We start from the raw sequence: 27,862 nt of genomic DNA, 5'->3' as shown, positions 1-27,862 counted from the left end.
GATGGTTTTAGCTGTGTTTACATTTCCTGTGAAATTCTTTCTTTATACAGAGCCAAATGATTATAGTTAACTTTCATTTCCTTGGGGATTATCAAGTTTGGGGATACTTCTGTTTCATGTCTTCCCTCCCTTACCCGGTGGCTGGCTCCAAAAATGGCAAAGCTCAAATCAACCAGTTTTGCTGCAAATAACAGTTTTGTTTAAATGAGAGGTCAAAATTGCTTTTTGAAATTAAATGTGGGGCACATCCGTGGATTTCAGTCACATGTGCTACCTCTGCCTTCCCCTACCATAGAAAACTAAGAGTTGATTGTAATTATTTTATGCACTTTACATTTAAAAAAAATTTTCCTTGTTGTTCTGGGATACAGAGTAACTCCTTGGGGAGGAAAAAATAGCCAAGTTATTGCCTATTTTTAAAGAAAAGACGCATAATTAAATATCACTCTGCAAGCCTGTGAAAGAAGGAAATCATGTATACATGATTTGCTCATTGTATACAACTGCTGTGCAGTTGTCTGGAGATGGGAATTTGAGGGTCAACATAATAAGCAAATTTAGAAGTTGTTATAACAGAAAGCAAACTGATCAAATGCATGAGGATAGTATTGGTGATTAGACTTGATAATCTTCTGCTAAAAATGCTCTGTAACTTAGTTTTTCCTTGCAATGTCCCTTAAATGGCATCAGGATCAGTTGATTAACATTAAAATTTGTTAGAAAGTGCTGGTGTCATGGAGTTCAAAAAGAAAGCCCTTTCAGCTTGGCTTTGGCTTCATCTATTCTGTTCTATTTGACATAGTTAAATACATATTTGGAACCCCCAGTGGTCTAAGTAAGCACTTGAAGTTTTTAATGATGGGTTGGAATGTCCACAGACTTATTGCTGTTTGATGTCTTTTACTAAAAGGTTAGACAGCTTCAAAGCACGATTTGTTTTCTTTTCATACTTGTCTTAAACACCCAACATGCACTCTAAAATATGCTGTGGTTTAAAATATGGTTTCCATGGTCTTTAAGAGTTTTTCCCATGTGTAGGGGTCTTTCTGACAATTCTGATCACTCATAAAGAATGTCCAGAGGTGTTAAGGAAACTGATATTAGTGGAATATCACAAATATCAGTGGAGAGTCTGAAGACCTCACTTCTAGTATGACACAGTTATTAGATGGGTGACCCTAGGTAAGGCATTTCACATTTTGATTCTTCAACTCATTCTGTTCAATCAACTAGCTTTTAGTTTTCATTTGAAAACCAATCTCAGATACTCAGATACAGATATCACCGTAATAGGGTGTGTTGACCCTGTTTCTTTCTTGTGAAACTGTGAGCTCCAAGAGGATATGAACCATACCTCTCTGATTCATAATCATGTTCCCAGTATTTAGAGCAGTGCCTGACATCTAATAGGTGCTTGATGAATATTGGTTGAAGGAGTAAATGATTGAATGAATACATGAATTAGTAAAATAAAGTATAATTGTTTCCATGTATTCTCTTGATATTTAACACCAGATATGGGATTCCTTTTTTTCTCTCCTATTAGTTTGATGATATGGTTGTTCTAAGACTACGTAAATTCTCAAAGCAGACTTTACATTTGTTTTCAAGAGCTTATGTTCTCTATAAAGCCAAACAGCATAGTTTTCAAGTAATCCTTAAATGCCAAACCCATCTACTTTAGATCCATAAAGGTTATGATGGAACTAAAAGTCTTGAGACATTTCTGGCTCCCTTCCCAACCAGATCATCAATATACAATGTACAGCCAGGCAAAGAATGTTGTATATTAATAGAGCTTGTATTATTTCTTCACCCTCGGCCTCACCTACCTACTTTCCCTGCTTTGCTGCCTGTGACTTCTTTCCCATTTCTAGATGTTGTTATCCACTGTTAAAGAGTAACTATCCCACATAAGTATAAAGCCGGATGGATATTTGCGACACATTCCAAGTAGTGCTTTTACTTTATATTTGAAAATTTTTTTTCAAGCTTTAATACAGCTTTTTGAAAATAATTTGATACTATATATCAAGAGTCTTAAAACTGTTTATAATCAGTAATGTCACTTCTAGGAATTTAAGGAAATAGTCACAAATATGGGCAAAAATTTGACCCTGTTTGTTGCAGCATGATAAAAGCTGAAACATTTTAGTCTACGCTGAAATGTATACTAATAGGAAAATGATTAAATAAAGTAGGATATATTAGTAGTGTGCAGTGATCAAAATCATGCACTTGAAGACACTGTATGCTTCAGAGAAATTTACATATAATTTGATTGTATCAAAATATCAAATTATATTCATAGAAAGAATATGGAAGAGTAAATCATAGGAGACCATATTCCTCTTAATATTTTCATTATGAGACTGTAATATTCTTAAAATTGTAAAAAATTACTTTAAATAAAAATTGCTTTAAGTGTTAATCGTGGCTTAAAGCAATACACTTTTCTTTTCCTTAGAAGCTGCCTGTATACACTTATTTTCTTAAGCATTTATTGACAAGTGTTAGAAAAAATAACGTAGAATAAAAAAATGTTAACATATCTTAGCATTTTCATTTTAGTTTAAAAAAATGTAGAAATCAGGGCACTAACACTAACAATGCAGAGTTAAAGTTTTTTGTTTGTTTTGGAAGCCAAGTCAGTTTTATTAGAGATCTGTGCCAATAGTACACTTTGTGCCTGCCCAGGATTTTCTTTTTTTTGTTGTTAACTTTTATTGAAATATAGCTGATTTACAATGTTGTGATAATTTCAGATCTACGGCAAAGTGATTCAATTTTACATACATATATACTGGGCTGGCCAAAAAGTTCGTTCAGGATTTTCTGAAATGGCTTACGGAAAAACCCAAACGAACTTTTTGGCCAACCCAATATATATGCTTATTTCTCCCCTCAATGAGTAGCAACATCATTACTGCCAAGTACATTAAGGTATAGTAAGGCATACATAAAACAGAAGATGATTACAGAGTATTGTGAAAGTTCATAATTTGCAACCCTTAAGAGTATATGTAGATTTTAGTAATCACAGTAGGTAAATATTGCTTTTAAACTATTTACATGAAACTTCTCAAAGAATCAGTCTGTGAAGAAAAGCTTCAAAACATGATGTTTTTAATTCACTGGCATTATCTCTCCTCTTCCAGTAATTAAAGGAACTGTCCTTAAAAGAACTGACAAGAAAAGGACCATCACTTCTTTATAGTAGGCAGATAAAATTCACTACTGATACTGGGTTCCTCTCCCTTCTGAGCATGATAGGCAGAATAATAGCCACATAAAGAATGCATGTCTAAGTGTGAATATGTTAAGTTGCACAGCAGAGGGGAATGAAGGCTGCAGATGGAGTCAAATTTGCTAATCAGCTAACCTCAAAATGGGGGAATTATCCTGGATTATCTAGGTGGGATTATCTGCTGTCACAAGGGTCCTTATAAATGAAATAGGGAGGCAGGAAAGTCAGTTAGAGACACAATTGAAGATGTGACACTGCTGGCTTTAAAAATGGATTGGGAACCATGAGCCAGGAATGCAGGCAGCCACCAGAAGCTGATAAAGTGAGGAAGTAGATTCACTCCTAGAGTCCCCAGAAGGATAACATTTGTTTTTCTGTTTTTTTGTTTTTTTCATGGTGCATGTATCATTTCAAGATAATTAAAAATATTAATCTCATTCTTAATATTTATACCAAGTAAAGTATTCAAAGTTAGAGAAAAACGAGTACATAAAACTTTATCTCAGAATTATCTCTGAAAATAAAGCTCCTTTAAATTATGGATGCATGTCTAAAATAAAATTGGATCGTTGAGATGTGCATTTTACCCAGTTTCCACAGTGGGAGCTACTTCAAGGAGGCAGCCCTGAGAGAGCACTGTGGTGTTGAGACCATCTGGACACAGTACGTGTGACTCAAGGCAGCTGTGTGGCTGACAGTGTCTTGCTGCTCTGGCCTGGTGTCAGGCCTGAGCCTCTGAGGTGGGAAAGCTGAGTTTAGGATATTGGACCACCAGAGAGCTCCTGGTGCCACGTAATATCAATCAGCGAGAGGTCTCCCAGAGACCTCCATCTCAATGCTAAGACCCAGCTCCACCTAATGGCCAGCAAGCTCTAGTGCTGGACACCCCATGCCAAACAACTCTCAAGGCAGGAACACAACCCCACCCATTAGCAGAGAAGCTGCCTAAAATCATACTTTCACAGACACCCCAAAACACACCACCAGATGCAGACCTGCCCAAGAGAAAAACAAGATCCAGCCCCACCCACAAGAACACAGGCACCAGTCCACTCCACCAGGAAGCCTACACAACCCATTGAAGCAACCTTACCCACTGGGCTGACACCAAAAACAACGGGAACAACGAACCTGTAGCCTGTGAAAACAAGACCCCAAACACAGTAAGTTGGGCAAAATGGGAAGACAGAGAAATATGCAGCAGAGGAAGGAGCAAGGTAAACACCCACCAGACCAAACAATTGAAGAGGAAATAGGCAGTCTACCTGAAAAACAATTCAGAGTAATGATAATAAAGATGATCTAAAATCTTGGAAATACAATGGAGAAAATACAAGAAACATTTAACAAGGACCTAGAAGAACTAAAGAGCAAACAAACAAAGATGAACTACACAATAAAGGAAATTAAAAATTATCTAGAAGGGATCAATTGCACAATAACTGAGGCAGAAGAACGGAGAAGTGAACTGCAAGATAAAATAGTGGAAATAACTACCACAGAGCAGAATAAAGAAAAAAGAAAACAAGAATTGAGGACAGTCTCAGAGACCTCTGGGACAACATTAAATGCACCAACATTCGAATTATAAGGGTCCCAGAAGAAGAAGAGAAAAAGAAAGGGACTGAGAAAGTATTTGAAGAGATTATAGTTGAAAACTTCCCTAACGTGAGAAAGGAAATAATCAAGTCCAGGAAGTGAAGAGAGTCCCATACAGGATAAATCCATGGAGAAACATGTCAAGAAACATATTAATCAAACTATCAAAAATTAGGGCTTCCCTGGTGGCACAGTGGTTGAGAGTACACCAGCCAATGCAGGGGACACGGGTTCATGCCCCGGTCCAGGAAGATCCCACATGCCGTGGAGCGGCTGGGCCCGTGAGCCATGGCAGCTGAGCCTGCGCGTCCGGAGCCTGTGCTCTGCAATGGGAGAGGCCACAACACTGAGAGGCCTGTGTACTGCAAAAAAAAAAAAAAAAATCAAAAATTAAATACAAAAAAAATTATTAAAAGCAGCAAGGGAAAAATAACATAAAAGGGAATCCCCATAAAGTTAACAGCTGATCTATCAGCAGAAGCTCCGTAAGACAGAAGGGAGTGGCAGGACATATTTAAACTGATAACAGGGAAAAACCTACAACTAAGATTATTCTACCCAGCAAGGATCTCATTCAGATTCTTCAGAGAAATTAAAACCTTTACAGACAAGCAAAAATTAAGAGAATTCAACACTACCAAAACAGCTTTATGACAAATGTTAAAGGAACTTCTCTAGGCAGGAAACACAAGGAAAAGACCTACAAAAAACAAACCCAAAACAATTAAGAAAATGTTAATAGGAACATACATATCGATACTTACCTTAAATGTAAGTGGATTAAATGCTCCAACCAAAAGACACAGACTGGCTGAATGGATACAAAAACAAGTCCCATTTATATGCTGTCTACAAAAGACCCACTTCAGACCTAGGGACACATACAGATTGAAAGTGAGGGGATGGAAAAAGATATTTCATGCAAATGGAAATGAAAAGAAAGCTGGAGTAGTGATACTCCTATCAGAGAAAGTAGACTTTAAAATAAAGACTATTACAAGAGACAAAGAAGCACCCTACATAATGATCAAGGGATCAATCCAGGAAGAAGATATAACAATTGTATATATTTATGCACCCAACATAGGAGTATCTCAATAGATAAGGCAAATGCTAGCAGCCATAAAAGGGGAAATCGATAGTAACACAATCATAGTGGGGCACTTTAGCACCCCACTTTCACTAATGGACAGATCATCCAAAATGAAAATATATAAGGAAACACAAGCTTTAAATAACACATTAACATGATGGACTTAATTGATATTTATCGGACATTCCATCCAAAAACTACAGAACACACTTTCTTCTCAGATGCCCATGGAACATTATCCAGGATAGATCATATCCTGGGTCACATTTCAAGCCTTGACAAATTTAAGAAAATTGAAATCATATCAATGGATTTCAATCTGTTGTTTCCGACCACAACGCTATGACACTAGATATCAATTACAGGAATAAAAAAACTCTAAAAAATACAAACACATGGAGGCTAAACAATCCGGTACTAAATAACCAAGAGATCACTGAAGAGATCAAAGAAGAAATCAAAAAAATACCTAGAAACAAATGACAATGAAAACAGGATCACCGAAAACCTATGGTATGCAGCAAAAGCAGTTCTAAGAGGGAAGTTTATAGCAATACAGTCCTACCTCAAGAAACAAGAAACATCTCAGATAAACAACGTAACCTTATATCTAAAGCAATTAGAAAAAGAAGAACCAAAAAATCCCAAAGTTAGCAGAAGGAAAGAAATCATAAAGATCAGATCAGAAATAAATAAAAAAGAAATGAAGGAAACAGTAGCAAAGATCAATAAAACTAAAAGCTGGTTCTCTGAGAAGATAAACAAAATTGATAAACCACTAGCTAGACTCATCAAGAAAAAAGGGGAGAAGACTCAAATCAACAGAATTAGAAATGAAACAGGAGAAGTAACAATTGACATTTCAGAAATACAAAGAATCATTTGGGATTACTACAGGCAACTCTATGCCAATAAAATGGACAACCTGGAAGAAATGGATAAATTCTTAGAGAAGCACAACCTTCTGAGACTGAAGCAGGAAGAAACAGAAAATATAAGCAGATGAATCACAACCACTGAGATTCAAACTGTGATTAAAAATCTTCAAACAAACAAAAGCCCAGGACCAGATGGCTTCACAGGCGAATTCTATCAAACATTTAAAGAAGAGCTAAAACCTATCCTTCTCACACTCTTCCAAAATATAGCAGAGGGAGGAATTCTTGAAAACTCATTCTATGAGGCCACCATCACCCTGATACAAAAACCAGACAGAGATGTCATAAAGAAAGGAAACTACAGGCCATGATCACTGATGAATATAGATGCAAAAATCCTCAACAAAATAGTAGCAAACAGAATCCAGCAGCACATTAAAAGGATCATACACCATGATCAAGTGGGGTTTATCCCAGAAATGCAAGGATTCTTCAATGTACACAAATCAATCAATGTGATACACCATATTAACAAACTGAAGTATAAAAACCATATGATCATCTCAAGATGCAGAAAATGCTTTCTACAAAATTCAACACCCATTTATGACAAAAACGCTCCAGAAAGTGGGCACAGAGTGAACTTAACTCAACATAATAAAGGACATATATGACAAACCCACAGCCAATGTCATCCTCAATGGTGAAAAACTGAAACCATTTCCTCTAAAATAAGGAGCAAGACAAGGGTGCCCACTCTCTCCACTATTACTCAACATAGTTTTGGAAGTTTTAGCCACAACAATCAGAGAGAAAAAGAAATAAAAGGAATCCAATCAGAAAAGAAGAAGTAAAGCTGTCACTGTTTGTAGATGACATGATACTATATATAGAGAATCCTAAAGATGCTACCAGAAAACTACTAGAGCTAATCAATGAATTTGGTAAAGTAGCAGGATACAAAATTAATGCACAGAAATGTCTTGTATGCCTATACACTAATGATGAAAAATCTGAAGAGAAATTAAGGAAACACTCCCATTTACCATTTCCACATAAAGAATAAAACACCTAGGAATAAACCTACCTAAGGAGACAAAACACCTGTATGCAGAAACTTATTGTAAGACACTGATGAAAGAAACTAAAGATGATACAGACAGATGGAGAGATATACCATGTTCTTGGATAGGAAGAATCAACATTGTGAAAATGACTATACTACCCAACGCAATCTACAGATTCAGTGCAATCCCTATAAAATTACCAGTGGCATTTTTTTACAGAACTAGAACAAAAAAATTCACAATTTGTATGGAAACACAAAAGTCCAGGAATAATCTTGAGAAATCTTGAGAAAGAAAAATGGAACTGGAAGAATCAGGCTCACTGACTTCAGACTATACTACAAAGCTACAGTAAATCAAGACAGTATGGCACTGGCACAAAAACAGAAATATAGATCAATGGAACTGCGTAGAAAGCCCAGAGATAAACCCACACACATATGGTCACCTTATCTTTGATAATGGAGGCAAGGATATACAATGGAGAAAAGACAGCCTCTTCAGTAAGTGGTGCTGGGAAAACTAGACAGCTACACGTACAAGAATGAAATTAGAACACTCCGTAACACCATACACAAAATAAACTAAAAATGGATTAGAAACTTAAATGTAAGGTCTGACACTATGAAACTCTTAGAGGAAAACATAGGCAGAACACTCTTTGACATAAATCACAGCAATATCATTTTTGACCCACCTCCTAGAGAAATGGAAATAAAAACATAAATAAACAAATGGGACCTAATGAGACTTAAAAGCTTTTGCACGGCAAAGGAAACCATAAACAAGACTAAAAGACAACCCTCAGAATGGGAGAAAATATTTGCAAACAAAGCAACTGATGAAGGATTAATCTCCAAAATATACAAGTAGCTCATGTGGCTCAATAACAAAAGCACAAACAACCCAATCCAAAATTGCACAGAAGATCTAAATAGGCATTTCTCCAAAGAAGATATACAGATTGCCAACAAACACCTGAAAGGATGCTCAACATCACTAATCATTAGAGAAGTGCAAATCAAAACTACAGTGAGGTATCACCTCACACCGGTCACAATGGCCATCATCAAAAAGTCTGCAAACAATAAGTGCTCCAGAGTGTGTGGAAAAAAGGGAACCCTCTCGCATTGTTGCTGGGAATATAAATTGATACAGCCACTATGGAGAACAGCATAGAGGTTCCTTAAAAAACTAAAAATAGAACTACCATATGACTCAGCAATCCCACTACTGGGCACATACCCTGATAAGACCATAATTCAAAGAGAGTCATGTACCACAGTGTTCACTTCAGCACTATTTACAATAGCCAGGACATGGAAACAACCATCATTGACAGATGAATGGATAAAGAAATGCAGCACATATATACAATGGAATATTATTCAGCCATAAAAGAAATACAATTTCGTTATTTGTAGTGAGGTGGATGGACCTAGGGTCTGTCATATAGAATGAAGTAAGTCAGAAAGAGCAGAACAAATACCATATGCTAACACATATATATGGAATCTAAAAGAAAAAAATGATTCTGATGAACCAAGGCCAGGACAGGAATAAAGACGCAGATGTAGAGAATAGACTTGAGGACACGGGGAGGGGGTAGGGTAAGCTGAGACGAAGTGAGAGAGTAGCACTGACATATATACACTACTAAATGTAAAATAGATAACTAGTGGGACACAGCTGCATTGCATGGGGAGATCATCTTGGTGGTTTGTGTCCACCTAGGGCGTGGGAGGGAGACGCAAGAGGGAGGGGGTATGGGGATATATGTATACATATAGCTGATTCACTTTGTTATACAGCAAAATCTCATGCAACATTGTATAGCAATTATGCTCCAATAAAGATGTTAAAAAATAAAATAAAATTGATACATATGCAGTGACAGTACTGCTAACAGTATGGAAAATGTTTTCATTATTATGTCCACTTTAAAAATTCAATTGTATAATTTATATTCATCAATATGTAATTTTATAAAGTTTGCATACAGGCAACGACAAAAAGGAAATCGGAGAATGAAGATTTCATTAAATTAAATTAAATGTTCGTGCTGCATACTAGATGTTGGTAACTACTGATGAAGACAGAAAGTAAGAATGGCTGGTTGGTGTGTGTCTGTATGTCTATCAACATGTGTACCTACACATATAATGGGTATATGAGTGTGGTTTCTCAATAATATATCGATATTCATAGTTGGAATGAGGGACAATGGACAGGTAAACTCAGTAGTTAAATAGACACTCTCAGGTAGCCTTTGCATATTTTATTCTCCATGTGTTACAAACTGAAAGGCTGTGAAATATAACCCCTGAAATGTACTGCTTACCCTACAGTAGCACCTGATTATTCCTGCCACGTTAGCTCCATGAAAATGTCAAGTAAACATTGAAATGTATCTATTGTGTGAGCTGTTGGTAGCTTTGCTATGATAAAGTTTGTAGCCATTTTGAAAGAAACCTGAAGAATATCAGGAGAAATTCATGTAATAACCACCAAAATATCATGTAATAACCACTAAAAGGGAAATTAGCCGTGATACTTAGGAAGTTTTAAGTGAACTGTATGGTTCATTCACATTTATGTAACTTTTGGAAACATTGAGGCTTTTGCTTTCTGTATTTGTTCCTCACTGCTTCTGTTGGTAATAGTGTTAACACTTTCCTTCCATTAAATCAGTTAACTCAAACCACTGAATCAGTTTATTAAGTAGTACTCTTTAAACATAGTACTTGTTATAGGGTCTCTTAATTACTTATTTAACAGTGAAACCTCCATGAAGTGAAGCCTCAGTTTCTATTCGGAAATCGTTTATGGTCATCTCAGTTATGACTTACAACCACAGTTCCAACTTCAGCAAAAAACTTGGGAACATATCTGTATCATCTATGTTACAAATGAAGTAACTGTATTATCAATATAGTTTAATGATGTCTCCATAAAGGTGGTCCCAAAAGCCACAAAGGTAGTTAACATTGACGGAAGAACAGAAATAATAATAAAAGAGGTGAGGGACAGGATTTACTTGACTCAGTATAATTCTGGGTAAATTACTTAACCCGTGTCTCCTTTTTACTATCTTAAAATCAAATGAAATAATGTATGTGAAAAATAACGTGTAAAGTGCTTCCCAAATATTGTTACCGTTGCTATTGAGAGGGAGAAGGAAGAAGGTCCAGTGAGTGAGACAGAGAAGTAGAAACTGTAGAAGAAAGACAGGAGTGGACACTGTCACAGAGGCCAAAGGAAATGAGTCTCAGGAAATGAGTGTCAGCACCTTTGGGTGTTAAATTTGCAAATCATTGGTGCCCTCTGAGAATGCTACTTGAATAAACGCTGAACTCAGTTATTTAGAACTCAGATAGGTAGAAAAGAATGAGCAGGCAATTGGAAAATGGAAGTAGTGGATATTTTCAAAAAATATATGTCTGCATATATTCTCATGATGAGAGATTAAATTACAGTGGAGGATGGAAAGAATAGTATATTAACATATTATAAGTAAGGTTAACATGGAAAAATGTCCTAGATACCCAGACTATTCAAGTTCATCCAACATTTGGAAATTGAATACATTCGTTTTACTTAGGAGAGTTTTGAAAAAAAAAAAAAGCTCCAAATTACTGTCATGTCATTTGTGCCTATTATTTTTTCATTGCTACTTAAGCAGTTTTCTTTCATTTTTTTTCTTTTCTTCTGTTTGAAATGGTTGCCTACTTTTGAATCCACAGTCTTCTGTGAACGTTATTTAATATTTAATTGAGCTTTTAGCTCTCTGTTTTCTCTGGTATTAGTCATTTTCTTTTTAAAATCTTCTGTGAATCAAGTTGATCTTTTCATGAGAATCACTATTAAATAACCAGTTCAAATGAGTTCAGGGATAATTTCTGTTTTCTTAAAATAATATTGTTTTAAGATATGTCAATATTAGCATATTGAAGAGGTACACTTGCCACAAATGAAAATAATAAAGTGGTTGTTGAATATGCCATTCAGTTAACATTTTTTTGCAATTAACTTTTTATTCTGAGATAATTGTAGATTCACATGCAATTCTAAGATGTAATACATAGAGATTGAATTTACCTTATTCCCACAAAGGTAACATCTTGTGAAAAGGTAGTGCAACATCATAACCAGGATATGAATATTGGCAGAGTCAAGATACAGACATTTCCTTAACCACAAAGATCCCTTTTGGAGCCACAACATTGCCCTCTCACTTAATCCCCCTTTGACAGCCAGTAATCTGTTCTCCATTTCTGTAATTTTATCATTTCAAGAATGTTATATAAATGGAATCATTCACTATAAAACCTTTTAGGATTGGCTTTTTTCACTCAGCATAGTTCTCTGGTAGTTGATGCAATCTGTTGAATGCTTTAGTAGCTTGTTCCTTTTCATTGCTAATTAGTATTTCATGGTATGGATATACCATAGTTTGTTGAACCATTCACTGTTGAAGGACAGACACGGGTTTTTAATTTGGGGCTGTTACACATCAAGTGCTATAAACATTCATGTGCCAGCTTTTGAGTGAACACAGTTTTTCACTTCTCTGGGGTAAATGCCCAGGATTACAATTGCTGGGTTGTATGGTAGTTGTATGTTCGGTTTTTAAAGAAACTGCCAGGTTATTTTCCAGAGTGGCTGTACCATTTTACATCCCACCACCAATTCTATAAGTTACAGAGTTTGTCAGCACCCTTGCCACAATTTTGTGTTTTCATTATGTTTCCTTTTAGCCATTGTGGTAGGTATTAAACGTAGTGATATCTCATGGTGGTATTAGTTTGCATTTGTGTAATGGCTAATGATTCTGAACATCTTTTCATGTGCTTATTTGCCATCTGCATTTTTTTTTTATTGGTAAAATGTCTCTATCAGTTGCCCATTTTATAATTGAATTGTTTGTTTTTTACTGTTGATTTTGGGTTCTTTCTTATTCTAGAAGTTAGTCCTTTGTCACATACATGGTTTGCAAATATTTTCTCAGTCTGTACTTTGTCTTTTCATGTTCTTAATAGGGTCTTTCACAGAGCAAATATTTCTAAATTTTTGAAGTTCAGTTTATCATGTTTTCCTTCTATGTGTTGTGCTTTTGGTGCCAAGTCTAAGAATTCTTTGGCTACCCCTAGATCTCAAAGATTTTCTCCTCTGTTTTCTTCTAAAAGGTTTATACTTTATAGTTTTACATTTTATATTTGTCTGTAATCCATTTTGAGTTAATTTTTGTAAAACATGTGAGGTTTAGGTCTAGGTTCATTTTTTAAATTTATTGTTGATTTATTTATTGCCTATGGATATCCTGTTGCTCAAGCATCATTTGTTGAAAAAGCTATCTTTCTTCCATTTAATTGCACTTGTCCCTGAACCAAACATCAGTTGGGCATATTTGTGTTCCTTTTACTGTATTTAAGTATCAGTATATATTGGGGTCTATATGTGGAAGGAGGGGCATACTTACTGCTCATTGCCTTTTTTTTTTTTTACATTTTTATTGGAGTATAATTGCTTTACAGTGGTGTGTTAGTTTCTGCTTTATAACAAAGTGAATCAGTTATACATATACATATGTTCCCATATCTCTTCCCTCTTGCGTCTCCCTCCCTCCCACCCTCCCCATCCCACCCCTCCAGGCGGTCACAAAGCACCGAGCTGATCTCCCTGTGCTATGCAGCTGCTTCCCACTAGCTATCTACCTTACGTTTGGTAGTGTATATATGTCCATGCCTCTCTTCTGCTTTGTCACAGCTTACCATTCCCCCTCCCCATATCCTCAAGCCCATTCTCTAGAAGGTCTGTGTCTTTATTCCTGTCTTACCCCTAGGTTCTTCATGACATTTTTTTTTTCTTAAATTCCATATATATGTGTTAGCATATGGTATTTGTCTTTCTCTTTCTGACTTACTTCACTCTGTATGACAGAGTCTAGGTCTATCCACCACATTACATATAGCTCAATTTCATTTCTTTTTATGGCTGAGTAATATTCCATTGTATATATGTGCCACATGTTCTTTATCCATTCATCCGATGATGGACACTTAGATTGTTTCCATCTCCGGGCTATTGTAAATAGAACTGCAGTGAACATTTTGGTACATGATTATTTTTGAATTATGCTTTTCTCAGGGTATATGCCCAGTAGTGGGATTGCTGGGTCGTATGGTAGTTCTATTGTTAGTTTTTTAAGGAACCTCCATACTGTTCTCAACAGTGGCTGTATCAAATTACATTCTCACCAACAGTGCAAGATGGTTCTCTTTTCTCCACACCCTCTCCAGCATTTATTGTTTCTAGATTTTTTGATGATGGCTATTCTGACTGTGTGAGATGCTATCTCATTGTAGTTTTGATTTGCATTTCTCTAATGATTAATGATGTTGAGCATTCTTTCATGTGTTTGTTGGCAGTCTGTATATCTTCTTTGGAGAAATGTCTATTTAGGTCTTCTGCCCAGTTTTGGATTGGGTTATTTGTTTTTTTGTTATTGAGCTGCATGAGCTGCTTATAAATTTTGGAGATTAATCCTTTGTCAGTTGCTTCATTTGCAAATATTTTCTCCCATTCTGAGGGTTGTCTTTTGGTCTTGTTTATGGATTCCTTTGCTGTGCAAAAGCTTTTAAGTTTCATTAGGTCCCATTTGTTTATTTATGTTTTTATTTCCATTTCTCTAGGAGGTGGGTCGGAAAGAATCTTGCTGTGATATATGTCATAGAGTGTTCTGCCTATGTTTTCCTCTAAGAGTTTGATAGTTTCTAGCCTTAGATTTAGGTCTTTAATCCATTTTGAGCTTATTTTTGTGTATGGTATTAGGGAGTGATCTAATCTCATACTTTTACATGTACCTGTCCAGTTTTCCCAGCACCACTTACTGAAGAGGCTGTCCTTTCTCCACTGTATATTCCTGCTCCTTTATCAAAGATAAGGTGACAGTATGTGCGTGGGGTTATCTCTGGGCTTTCTATCCTGTTCCATTGATCTTTCTGTTTTTGTGCCAGTACCATACTGTCTTGATTACTGTAGCTTTGTAGTATAGTCTGAAGTCAGGGAGCCTGATTCCTCCAGCTCCATTTTTCGTTCACAAGATTGCTTTGGCTATTTGGGGTCTTTTCTGTTTCCATACAAATTGTGAAAATTTTTGTTCTAGTTCTGTGAAAAATGCCAGTGGTAGTTTGACAGGGATTGCATTGAATCTGTATATTGATTTGGGTAGTAGAGTCATTTTCACAATGTTGATTCTTCCAATCCAAGAACATGGTATATCTTTCCATCTATTTGTATCATCTTTAATTTCTTTCATCAGTGTGTTATAAATTTCTGCATACAGGTCTTTTGTCTCCTTAGGTAGGTTTATTCCTAGGTATTTTATTCTTTTTGTTGCACTGGTAAATGGGAGTGTTTTCTTGATTTCACTTTCAGATTTTTCATCATTAGTGTATAGGAATGCAGGAGATTTCTGTGCATTATTTTGTATCCTGCTACTTTACCAAATTAATTGATTAGCTCTAGTAGTTTTCTGGTAGCATCTTTAGGATTCTCTATGTATAGTATCATGTCATCTGCAAAGAGTGACAGCTTTACTTCTTCTTTTCCGATTTGGATTCCTTTTATTTCCTTTTCTTTTCTGATTGCTGTGGCTAAAACTAACAAAACTATGTTCAATAGGAGTGGTGAGAGTGGGCAACCTTGTCTTGTTCCTGATCTTAGTGGAAATACTTTCAGTTTTTCACCATTGAGCACGATGTTGGCTGTGGGTTTGTCATATATGGCCTTTATTATGTTGAGAAAAGTTCCCTCTATGCCTACTTTCTGCAGGGTTTTTATCATAAATTGGTGTTGAATTTTGTCAAAAGCTTTTTTTGCATCAGTCGAGATGATCATATTGTTTTTCTCCTTTAATTTGTCAATATGGTATATCACATTGACTGATTTGCATATATTGAAGAATCCTTGCATTCCTGGAATAAACCCCACTTGATCGTGGTGTATGATCTGTTTAATGTGCTGTTGGATTCTGTTTGCTAGTGTTTTGTTGAGGATTTTTGCATCTATGTTCATCAGTGATATTGGCCTGTAGTTTTCTTTCTTTGTGACATCCTTGTCTGGTTTTGGTATCAGGGTGATGTTGGCGTCGTAGAATGAGTTTGGGAGTGTTCCTCCCTCTGCTATATTTTGGAAGAGTTTGAGAAGGATAGGTGTTAGCTCTTCTCTAAATGTTTGATAGAATTCGCCTGTTAAGCTATCTGGTCCTGGGCTTTTGTTTGCTGGAAGATTTTTAATCACAATTTCAATTTCAGTGCTTGTGATTGGTCTGTTCATATTTTCTATTCCTTCCTGATTCAGTCGTGGCAGGTTATACCTTTCTAAGAATTTGTCCATTTCTTCCAGGTTGTCCATTTTATTGGCATAGAGTTGCTTGTAGTAATCTCTCATTATCTTTTGTATTTCTTCAGTGTCAGTTGTTACGTCTCCTTTTTCATTTCTAAGTCTATTGATTTGAGTCTTCTCCCTTTTTATCTTGATGAGTCTGGCTAATGGTATATCAATTTTGTTTATCTTCTCAAAGAACAAACTTTTAGTTTTATTGATCTTTGCTATCGTTTCCTTCATTTCTTTTTCATTTATTTTGTATCTGATTTTTATGATTTCTTTCCTTCTGCTAACTCTGGGGTTCTGTTCTTCTTTCTCTAATTGCTTTAGGTGCAAGGTTAGGTTGTTTATTCGAGATGTTTCCTGTTTCTTAAGGTAGGATTGTTTTGCTATAAACTTCCCTCTTAGAACTGCTTTTGCTGCATCCCATAGATTTTGGGTCATCGTGTCTCCATTGTCATTTGTTTCTAGGTATTTTTTTATTTCCTCTTTGATTTCTTTAGTGATCACTTCGTTACTAAGTAGTGTATTGTTTAGCCTCTATGTGTTTGTATTTTTTACAGATCTTTTCCTGTGATTGATATCTAGTCTCATAGCATTGTGGTCAGAAAAGATACTTGATACAATTTCAATTTTTTTAAATTTACCAAGGCTTGATTTGTGACCCAAGATATGATCTATCCTGGAGAATGTTCCATGAGCACTTGAGAAAAATGTGTATTCTGTTGTTTTTGGATGGAATGTCCTATAAATATCAATTTAGTCCATCTTGTTTAATTTATCATTTAAAGCTTGTGTTTCCTTATTTATTTTCATTTTGAATACTCTGTCCATTGGTGAAAGTGGGGTGTTAAAGTCCACTACTATGAATGTATTACTGTCCATTTCCCCTTTTATGGCTGTTAGTATTTGTCTTATGTATTGAGGTGCTCCTATGTTGGGTGCATAAATATTTACAATTGTTATATCTTCTTCTTGGATCGATCTCTTGATCATTATGCAGTGTCCTTCTTTGTCTCTTGTAATAGTCTTTATTTTAAAGTCTATTTTGTCTGATATGAGAATTGCTACTCCAGCTTTCTTTTGGTTTCCATTTGTATGAAATATCTTTTTCCATCCCCTTACTTTCATCTGTATGTGTCTCTAGGTCTGAAATGGGTCTCTTGTAGACAGCATATATATGGGTCTTGTTTTTGTATCCATTCAGCCAATCTGTGTCTTTTGGTGGGAGCGTTTAGTCCATTTACATTTAAGGCAAGTATCAATATGTATGTTCCTATTCCCATTTTCTTAATTGTTTTGGGTTCGTTATTGTAGGTCTTTTCCTTCTCTTGTGTTTCTTGTCTAGAGAACTTCCTTTAGCAGTTATTGTAAATCTGGTTTGGTCGTGCTGAACTCTCTCAGCTTTTGCTTGTCTGTAAAGGTTTTAATTTCTCCATCAAATCTGAATGAGATCCTTGCTGGGTAGAGTAATCTTGGTTGCAGCTTTTTCTCCTTCATCACTTTAAATAAGTCCTGCCACTTCCTTCTGGCTTGCAGAGTTTCTCCTGAAAGGTCAGCTGTTAACCTTATGGGTATTCCCTTGTGTGTTATTTGTTGTTTTTCCCTTGCTGCTTTTAATATGTTTTCTTTGTATTTAATATTTGATAGTTTGATTAATATGTGTCTTGGCGTATTTGTCCTTGGATTTATCCTGTATGGGACCCTCTGTGCTTCCTGGACTCGATTAACTATTTCCTTTCCCATATTAGGGAAGTTTTCAACTATAATCTCTTCAAATATTTTCTCTTCTTCTTCTGGAACCCCTATAATTCGAATGTTGGTGTGTTTAATGTTGTCTCAGCGGTCTCTGAGACTGTCCTCAGTTCTTTTCATTCTTTTTTCTTTATTCTGCTCTGCAGCAGTTATTTCCACTATTTTATCTTCCAGGTCACTTATCCATTCTTCTGCCTCAGTTATTCTGCTACTGATCCCATCTAGAGTATTTTTAATTTCATTTATTGTGTTGTTCATCATTGCTTGTTTCATCTTTAGTTCTTCTAGGTCCTTGTTAAATGTTTCTTGCATTTTGTCTCTTCTATTTCCAAGATTTTGGATCATCTTTACTACCATTACTCTGAATTCTTTTTCAGGTAGACTGCCTATTTCCTCTTCATTTGTTTGGTCTGCTGGGTTTTTACTTTGCTCCTTCATCTGCTGTGTGTTTCTCTGTTTTCTCATTTTGCTTATCTTACTGTGTTTGGGGTCTCCTTTTTGCAGGCTGCAGTTTCATAGTTCCTGTTGTTTTTGGTGTCTGTCCCCAGTGGCTAAGGTTGGTTCAGTTGGTTGTGTAGGCTTCCTGGTGGAGGGGACTAGTGCGTGTGTTCTGGTGGATGAGGCTGAATCTTGTGTTTCTGGTGGGCAGGTCCACGTCTGGTGGTGTCTTTTGGGGTGTCTGTGGACTTACTATGATTTTAGGCAGCCTCTCTGCTAATGTGTGGGTTTGTGTTCCTGTCTTGCTAGTTGTTTGGCATAGGATGTCCAGCACTGTAGCTTGCTGGTCGTTGAGTGAAGCTGGGTGCTGGTGTTGAGATGGAGATTTCTGGGAGATTTTTGCCGTTTGATATTATGTGGAGCTGGGAGGTCTCTTGTGGACCAGTGTCCTCTGAAGTTGTCTTTCCCACCTCAGAGGCACAGCACTGACTCCTGCCTTCTTAATTTGGGATGATTCGTTGTCTATTCATGTATTCCACAGATGCAGGGTACATCAGGTTGATTGTGGAACTTTTAATCCGCTGGTTCTGAGGCTGCTGGGAGAGATTTCCCTTTCAATTCTTTGTTCTCACAGCTCCCAGGGGCTCAGTTTTGGATTTGGCCCCGCCTCTGCGTGTAGGTCGCGGTAGGGCTTCTGTTCTTTGCTCAGACAGGACGGGTTTAAAGGAGCCGCTGAGTCGGGGGCTCTGGCTCACTCAGGCCGGGGCGGGGGGGGGGGGGGGGGAGGGAGGGGCACGGAGGGCGGGGTGGGGAGGGCGGGGCACGGAGGGCGGAGGGCGGGGGGCGGGGGGCGGGGAGGGAGGGGCACGGAGTGTGGGGCGGGCCTGCGGCGGCAGAGGCCGGCGTGACGTTGCACCAGCCTGAGGCGCGCCGTGCGTTCTTCCGGGGAAGTTGTCCCTGGATCCCGGGACCCTGGCAGTGGCGGGCTGCACAGGCTCCCCGGAAGCGGGGTGCGGATAGTGACCTGTGCTCGCACACAGCCTTCTTGGTGGCGGGAGCAGGAGCCTTAGCGTCTCATGCCTGTCTCTGGGGTCTGCGCTTTTAGCCGCGGCTCGCGCCCGTCTCTGGAGCTCCTTTAAGCGGCGCTCTTAATCCCCTCTCCTCGCGCACCAGGAAACAAAGAGGGAAGAAAAAGTCTCTTGCCTCTTCGGCAGCTCCAGACTTTTCCCCGGAATCCCTCCCGGCTAGCCGTGGCGCACTAACCCCCTGCAGGCTGTGTTCTCGCAGCCAGTCCTCTCCCGGAGCTCCGACCGAAGCCCGAGCCTCAGCACCCAGCCCCGCCCGCTCCGGCGGGTGAACAGAGAAGCCTCTTGGCCTGGTGAGTGCCGGTCGGCCCTGATCCTTTGTGCGGGAATCTCTCCGGTTTGTTCTCCGCACCCCTGTTGCTGTGCACTCCTCCGCGTCTTCGAAGCTTTCTCCCTCCGCCACCCACAGTCTCCGCCCGCGAAGGGGCTTCCTAGTGTGTGGAAATCTTTTATTCTTCACAGCTCCCTTCCACTGGTGCAGGTCCCGTCCCTATCCTTTTGTCTCTGTTTATTCTTTTTTCTTTTGCCTTACCCAGGTACGTGGGGAGTTTCTTGCCTTTTGGAGGTCTGAGGTCTTCTGCCAGCGTTCAGTAGGTGTTCTGTAGGAGTTGTTCCACGTGTAGATGTATTTCTGGTGTATCTGTGGGGAGGAGGGTGATCTCCGCGTCTTACTCTTCCGCCGTTTTACCGGAAGCCCCCTCATTGCCTTCTGAGTGATGCTGCCCTGAAGGCTGTTTCAGATGTATAATCTGTACTATAAAGAGACAGTTATCTGCTTTTCTTAGAAGCCAGGGCACTGAGCTATAGGGAAGAAAGGCAGGGAAACTTCCCTTCAGGTTCCCCCTCCTTGCTGAGTTTAAGTATGTTGTAGGTCACCAATTCAGCTCCATTGTCTTTATAGTGATATGAAACTTCTTATTTTGCCAGTAGGTTTTCCATCCATCTTGGGTTTTTATACTGCTGTGAGGTTTTCTGAGCCTTTTCTACCAGAAAGGTGTTTTTATGGGTGTGCCAGAGGCTTTGTTTGGAGTTGTTAAACCAGCCACCTTTAAAACCACAAGTCCTGAATTTATTGTTTTAAATAACAGTTTACGTTACATTTAAATCAGCATGTTTGGCATTTATGTGGAACTCTGTATAAATAGTTGTGGCAAAATAGTGAGAAAGGGAACAGTAGAGGAATAAATAGAAATTATAGTAAAACCAAAATCCATACCCTCATTCTAGTGGCTCAAAATATATGCATGTAATTGCAGGTATATACAAACACAAATATGAATATATACAAACGACTACAGAGCAAAGGAGCCACGGGTGCATATTTAGAATTTGCTGAAATGTGTTAACCAGAACAAGTGCTATAGGATAGTAACGTCTATTCTGTAGGGGGAAAGGGGTTCTGAAATAGACTTGGAAGTGTTGGTGTAAATACATTTAAACAAGATTCTTTTGGCTAGAAAACTTTTCAAAGCTTTGAATTTACCAATTTTCTGACTCTCCAGAAAATGCAGTATTCCCCAAACCTATCTGATATGTAATTGCATAGAGCATCTTGTGGGACCAGGTTTATTCAAGACTCATAGTGGGAGATGCTGATATTATATATTTATTTAACAATATTATAGAGTGTTTAGTATGTGCCAGATATCATTTTAAGCAACTTACAAATATCCCATTGAATCCTCATAAGAACACTAAGAATGGTAGTATGTTGTTATGACAGTTTACAGGTGAAGAAACTGAAACACAGAAAATTAAGTACCTTGCCAAGGTCACCCAGATAAGAAATGACAAAGCCAGAATTTGTACTAGGACAGTGTGGCCTAAGAGTTTGTGCTCTTCCCTTCAATGCTGATATGCAAAGTAATTTGTATTAACCCTAATGCTAGAAATGTAGGATAATTTTGGACAATTAAATTTGTTAACCAATTAGTTCTTTCTGGTTTTGACATTGTTACTGAAAAACTGTTAGTTTGCTTTCTTAGCCCAACAGTTTCTTGTAATTTTCAGGCTATCATTGTGAGGAGCAATAGTCATTATCTAGTACTTCCTCATTTATTTTACAACTATTTATTGAGCATGCTCGGTGGTAGATGTTGGGCATACAATGATGAATAAAAAGAAAACTTGGAGACTGCAAGGAGCTAAGAGTCTAGTGAGAATGGACGGGAGATGGGGTAAGATTCAGAGACTGAGCTGCGTTGACCATTCTGTATCCTCCAAGATATATCAGTGAACAAATTTTTGTCTTATTATTTGCCACCCAAGAGTCAAACACTATGTAAACAAAAAGGTAGTTAATTGAGACTGAATTATTGAATCAGTGAATGAATATTATGGCACCTGTTGGCTAAGAGTGGAGCCAAACTCAGGATAAACATTTACAGAATTGAAAGGAGGTGATGGATTTGGGTAGATATTTTAAAAATCTAAGAAGGGCTGAGTATGTCAGGTGATAGATATTAAAGGAATGGGAATAGTAATATGAGAAAAAAAAGCGCATGCCTGTTAGTTTGATTGTTGCAAGAAGTCCATGTTGAGAAATCAGTTGAGACTGGAGATCTCTAGGGGAAATTCAAATGTGGAAGGTTTTGGATACTAACCTTCAGAGATGTCTATTTGCTTGCCTGTCTCTCCCACTGGTTGAGGATAGGAATCTCTCCATTACCTGAAATAATGACTGGCTCATCCAACTGAATAGTTGTTTGGCGAAAGAGAGATTTCATAAAGACAACCCAAAGTTTGTATTTAATGTCTGTAGTTGCTATGAAATAAACTATAACTTTTCTAAATATTCCTCATGTAAAGAAGTATATACATATACAAATTTCATAGAGCATATCGTTCTGATGTTTCAGATGGTCCTATCTTGGCAAAATCTTTAACCAGTAGTGTTTAGTGTCTGGTCTAGTCATAGCACAGGTGGGCTTTTTTTTTTTTTTTTTCCTTCTCTTTCAGGTTCTGAGGTCTTTGTTGTCTTGTCCTCTACTTTTACATTTAAGAGCAGGGCAGTGGTTACCAGAAAGCTGGAATATGTTCTCTATATAAATTACCAGGTTTTTTTTTTTTTAATTTTTAAAAAATTTTTGGCCAGGCCTCACAGCTTGTGGGATCCTAGTTCCCCAGCCAGGGATTGAACCTGTGCCCCCTGCGGGGGAAGCACAGAGTCCTAACCATTGGACCACGAGGGAATTCCCACAAATTACCTGTTTAAAAAGGATCCTCATACTCAAGATATACTTGACCTTAAAAGTATACATAATTATTGTAATATTACCTTGTTTCAGGGCATTTCAGGATTTCTCGGTGCCTCAGGTCATCATCTTATCCTAATTAAGTACAATAAACATAAACTATTTTATTTTTAAGGTAGAACCCCAACTCTTGAACATCTGTAATACTGAAAGGGTCATATTAATGGGAGTTATTTTACTTGGTTGGGTTTCTGGTAACACCCTACACATTTGTGAATGATCTGTTTTGCAAAAGTAAACTGCAAAAACAATGTGTATATTAATTAAACATTCTGTGTTTGGGATTCCAGTAATATAGTCCTGTAAGAATGCTTATATACACACTCATGTCCAGTGGTAGTTTAATAAAATAATAAGGCTGCTAATCTAGTTTGTAAAAGTACTCTCTTTTTTTGTCATTTCATCTATGCAAATGTCAAAAGATAAAAAAACCCGGACTTTTGGTTGACTTTAGAATCTGATGTATATTATAAATATTGATGTTTTTTAACAAGAAGTCATCTTTGGCTATACTTTATTTATTTAATTTTGAAATCATTTTATTTATTGATTGATTTATTTTATACATCTTTATTGGAGTATAATTGCTTCACAATGCTGTGTTAGTTTCTGTGGTACAACAAAGTGAATCAGCCATAATAACTCAGTACACCCAGACTGTATTTCAACAGAAACGGAGTTAAAAACAAAGCACACAGAGTGTCTACAGTGGGCAGGCTGAAATAGAGGAGTGATGAATATCCAGTGATTTAGGTTAATGTAGGCAATGAAGGAATTAGGAGGAAAAAAAATTTTTATTTTGTTTCTATTTTTTGTGTGTGTGTGTGAGCCAAGGACAAAGCAGAAAGTTTATGTCTGTGTGTGTCTGCCTGTTTTTATTTTTGCTTTGTGTTGTTGCTTGAATTATCTGAAAGCAACTTAAAGTGTTCAACAAGATTCTGCAAGGTCTGCATTATTAGTCTATATAACGGTAGGGATACTACTACTGGATCAAAACTACTTCAAAGCCTCATGGAGGAGCTGTTTCCAGGATATATAATGATTGATTTGAAGTAATATGATGTGAGAGATACTACTAAGAATCTTAAAAGATGATAGAGTGTTTTTCAAGCTTCATGAAATATGATGAAAGTGCCTTGTCAGGGATTGCTAAAAGCTTACTCACGAGAAGTCCCTAAATCACCACTGAGAATACATCTATTTCTTGATTGTTTTTGAGTAGCTGCTTGGCAGAATGAGGTGACACTATTTGTTTGGATACGAAAAAAAACAAAGTGACTGTGTGTGTACTGTGCTTGTTAACCAGACATCATCATGTCACCTCAGACAGAATAGTATTTAGAGCTGAGTAGGATTTAATTTTATTTCAATATACCTAGATTGGTTTTATCTTTTCATTGTGTTTGAAATGATTAATAGCCAGCAGCAATCCTTAGTGAAGGGAAGACAAAGACTGCTGCTGAATACTGTTATTGACTTGAAATGATAAAGATATATTCTCATTATAACTGCTCATAAAATAAATTTCTTAAGGAAAACAACTTCTTCTCTGCCTGTGCACTTCCCTGTAGGTATTTCATTAAAGGCTCTCCCCTTTTACTCAAGAGATATTTCCGGGTTAAATCTCCTGACCCTGAAAGCCTATTTTGCCTGGTTTTAGTTCTTTTGTTTTCAGTCGCTTTCTTTGCCCCACTCCCATGGAAATGGCATATGAGATATTTGATTTTGGAGACCACTCCCACGGGAGACTTTGGTTCGCCCTGTAGCTCCAGATGCCTGTCTGCCCCTCCCCTGGAATGGGAGTTCAAACAGTAGGAACCGAGGTCCCTTTTAAATGTTATTGGGTGAATATATTAAGTCCGTAAACATGGAGGCTCCTATTTTTTCTAGCATGTGCACTCTGAGTCACTTTCTTTGTGATAACACCCAGGATCTCTCATGAAGGAGTATTAGTAGTTATAGTTTTTGACCAAAATCCAAACCCCTAAAGCAACAAAGATGGAGGCGTGACATATAAGAAGGAAGGACGTTTAATCCTTATTGAGTTACTGACTTACCTACCATAGGCCAGGCTAAGCCGTCCAACTCTAAGTGTTGTCCGTGGATTAGCAGCATCAGCATCACCTGAGAGCTTGTTAGAAATGCACGATCAGGGCTTCCCTGGTGGCACAGTGGTTGAGAGTCCGCCTGCCGATGCAGGGGACACGGGTTCGTGCCCCGGTCCGGGAAGATCCCACATGCCGCGGAGCGGCTGGGCCCGTGAGACATGGCCGCTGAGCCTGTGCGTCCGGAGCCTGTGCTCCGTAACGGGAGAGGCCACAACAGTGAGAGAGACCCGCAAAAAAAAAAAAAAAAAAAAAAAAAAAAAAAAAAAAAAAAGAAATGTACAATCTTAGGCCACGCTTAGACCTACTTATCAGAAACTTCATCTTAATAAGATCCTAAGGAGATTCCTGTGCATGTTAGGAGGTGAGAAGTGTTGAGATAAAGCATTTAAAACTATTATATTTTCTCATGTAATCCTCACAGCACTTTCACATGGTTGGCTTTTATTATTCCCATTTTACAAATGAGGAATATTAGGACTAGGGAAATTAAATCACATACTCCAATCCAGACTCTAACCTTTTCCCATACACCACTGTCCCCATCTGTATAATTCTATGCCAATAACAGTAGTGATGACCATGCCAAAACACAGGGCTTTAATAACCTAGGGATAATTTGACAGCTGGGTTGCTACCACCTGCTGTGAAAAAAAAATTATTTTGTTAATTACTCCCATAGCCAGGAGTAGTCACAAAGAAAATAGTTTCATTATTTTTAGTCACACCTCTGTTTTGAACCAGATGGTATTAACTTCTTTAATTTATAATCCAAAAAATTCAGTAGATTTCAATCTAAACAAACTTTAACTGCTGTCTCCACAAATAAAATTTAGTCTGGGACATTGAAATTTTGCCGTGATAGTGGATGTTCCAAAAAGGTGACGCTGATTCTAAAAGCAATTCTCGAAGTAGAATTGTAAAAAAAAAAAAAAAAAAAAAAAAAAAAAATTAACTAGTGCATAGTCTCCTAAGGTGTAAATACTCATTTTCATGTTCAAGTTCTGATGGTTTTGTTAAAAGTATCTTATAAAAATGCAAAAATTTTTAAAAGTGTCTTATTACTTTTTGATCACAACTTTTACACTCCCAAGAAAAAGGACCAGGCATGAAATGGTAGAGATTGTTTCTTTCAAAAAGTCATTGTGGGAAATAAAACAAGTGGCACTACCCAACAGAAGTGAAGTTTAACAAGGCACTCAAGATTACCTAATGGAACCAGAATGTTTCAGTTAAAGGAAATTAATTACCATATTGGGGCTGACCTGACAGCACATTACGTAGAACGTGGAAATGTGTAAGAGTATGAGCTTGCAGAACTTCTGAAGTCATGAGACTGGTCACCCAGGGTAAAACTTGTGTAAAGCTTCAGTGTATCAAATTTCTGTCGCAAAACGTCTTAGACTGACACCAGCAATCTATATAGCAGATAGAAGAAGCAAACGTTAGAATTCCCGGAAACAAGATAAATTTCACTATCTTCCTAAATTTTCAGAATACATAGAAATCAATTGGAAGTCATTTAAAGATTTCAGCTTGCTAATGATAAGCCAGATTACTGATTATATCCCAAGATCAGTGGTCCATAATGCTAGTGGACATGAAAATCACCTGGGAAGCAACCAGTGGACACTAACCCCAAAATTCTGATTTAATTTATCTGAGGTGGAACCACTAATTTATAGATCTCCTCAGGTGATTCTGATGTGTAGCCAAAATTGAGAGTTCCTATCCTAAATGATGCTGAAATAAGTGAAAAACTAGTGAAGAGACCAGTGTTTGATATGCTGCTGAAAGAAAATCGTGAGGATTGGCCATATTTCACGTTACAGCTGTTGTATCTTTGGAAGTAAGGCTAACATAAAGACATAGAATATAAGCATGGATTTATGGAGGCCTCTTCTTTTCCCAGTACTCTTATGTACCAAGCATTTTTAATCAGTAATTGAAAATGATGGGGTAAGAAATTGTTTTATGTTTAGTTTTTTCTCTATTATAAGGATGCTGCAATGAACATCCTTGTATATACATATTTGGTCTGTGAGACAATATTTGTATGGTAAATTTCTAGAGGTTGAATTAGTTGATCAAAATGTTTATACACTTTAAATGTTGATATTTATTTATTGCTACCTGCCCATCAAAGAGGTTATAGTAACTTATTTCCAAGTAGCATCTATTTCAACCTGTGTCTAATTATAAGATTGAATATACAAGAGAGACAGGATGACCAAGAGTATACATATCTAAGAAGGAAGGAGATTTGAAAAGAGAGCAATAGTTTTGAAAAAACTGTAGAGAGAGACAAAGTGAGGTAGTATAATTGTGATTATTGAGCAGTGTTAAAGGACAATTTGAAGCTGTCATAAATGGTCAAATTTTCCTTCAAGTGACAGTTGGCTGTACAGGCAAGGAGAGTTAGATTCACCTGTCTTTTTCAGTATTATATTTGGGATCCCCCATTATATTTTTCTATAGCTTTGTAAAGGAAAACTATTGATATAGTAGTGTTTATATTGCTAAGTATATGCAGTAGGAACACGTGCACAGAAGATATACAAAAAATTTTCATTGTGGCATTGTTGGTTGTACTAAAAATTTGGAAACAACATAAATGCCATTGATACTCAACCAATAGGAGAGTAAATAGATTGTGATAAGTTTACATAGTAGAATATCATACACATACATGCATGCCTGGTATAAATACTTGTTCCCGATGTATTATCTGTTTTTATACTGCTGCATTCCATTTGCTAAAATATTGTAAGAGTTTTTGTATATATGTTCATGAGGAATATTAGTCTATAATTTTTTTTTCTTCCACTTTTGGCCTTGTTTTGGGATTAGAGTAATGCTAGTCTTGTAAAATGAATTGGATAGTATTGCGTCTTCTTCAGTTTTCTGAAAGAGTTTGTGTAGATTGGTGTTATTTCTTATTTAGATGTTTGGT

At 37.3% G+C, this 27,862-nt stretch overlaps 1 protein-coding gene across 10 annotated transcripts in view; it reads left to right on the top strand.

Annotated features, from left to right (window-relative positions):
• Positions 1–27,862, top strand: part of MAGI2 (membrane associated guanylate kinase, WW and PDZ domain containing 2) — a 1,347,997-nt gene that overhangs the window by 700,093 nt on the left and 620,042 nt on the right. Inside the window, exon 1 of one of the 10 annotated variants that reach the window (XM_079931546.1) lies at positions 19,393–19,843. The exons of the other annotated variants lie outside the window; for them this stretch is intronic. The gene's annotated coding sequence lies outside the window, so the exon portion shown is untranslated. Of the gene's footprint in view, positions 1–19,392; positions 19,844–27,862 lie in introns of those variants that run through there. 10 annotated transcript variants of the gene reach the window in all.

The sequence above is a fragment of the Stenella coeruleoalba genome, assembly GCF_951394435.1.
Source record: "Stenella coeruleoalba genome assembly, chromosome: 9".
In the NCBI taxonomy this organism is placed as follows: domain Eukaryota; kingdom Metazoa; phylum Chordata; class Mammalia; order Artiodactyla; family Delphinidae; genus Stenella; species Stenella coeruleoalba.
The sequence above is the reverse complement of the archived record's forward strand: the minus strand, read 5'-3'. Positions and strand labels throughout refer to the sequence as shown.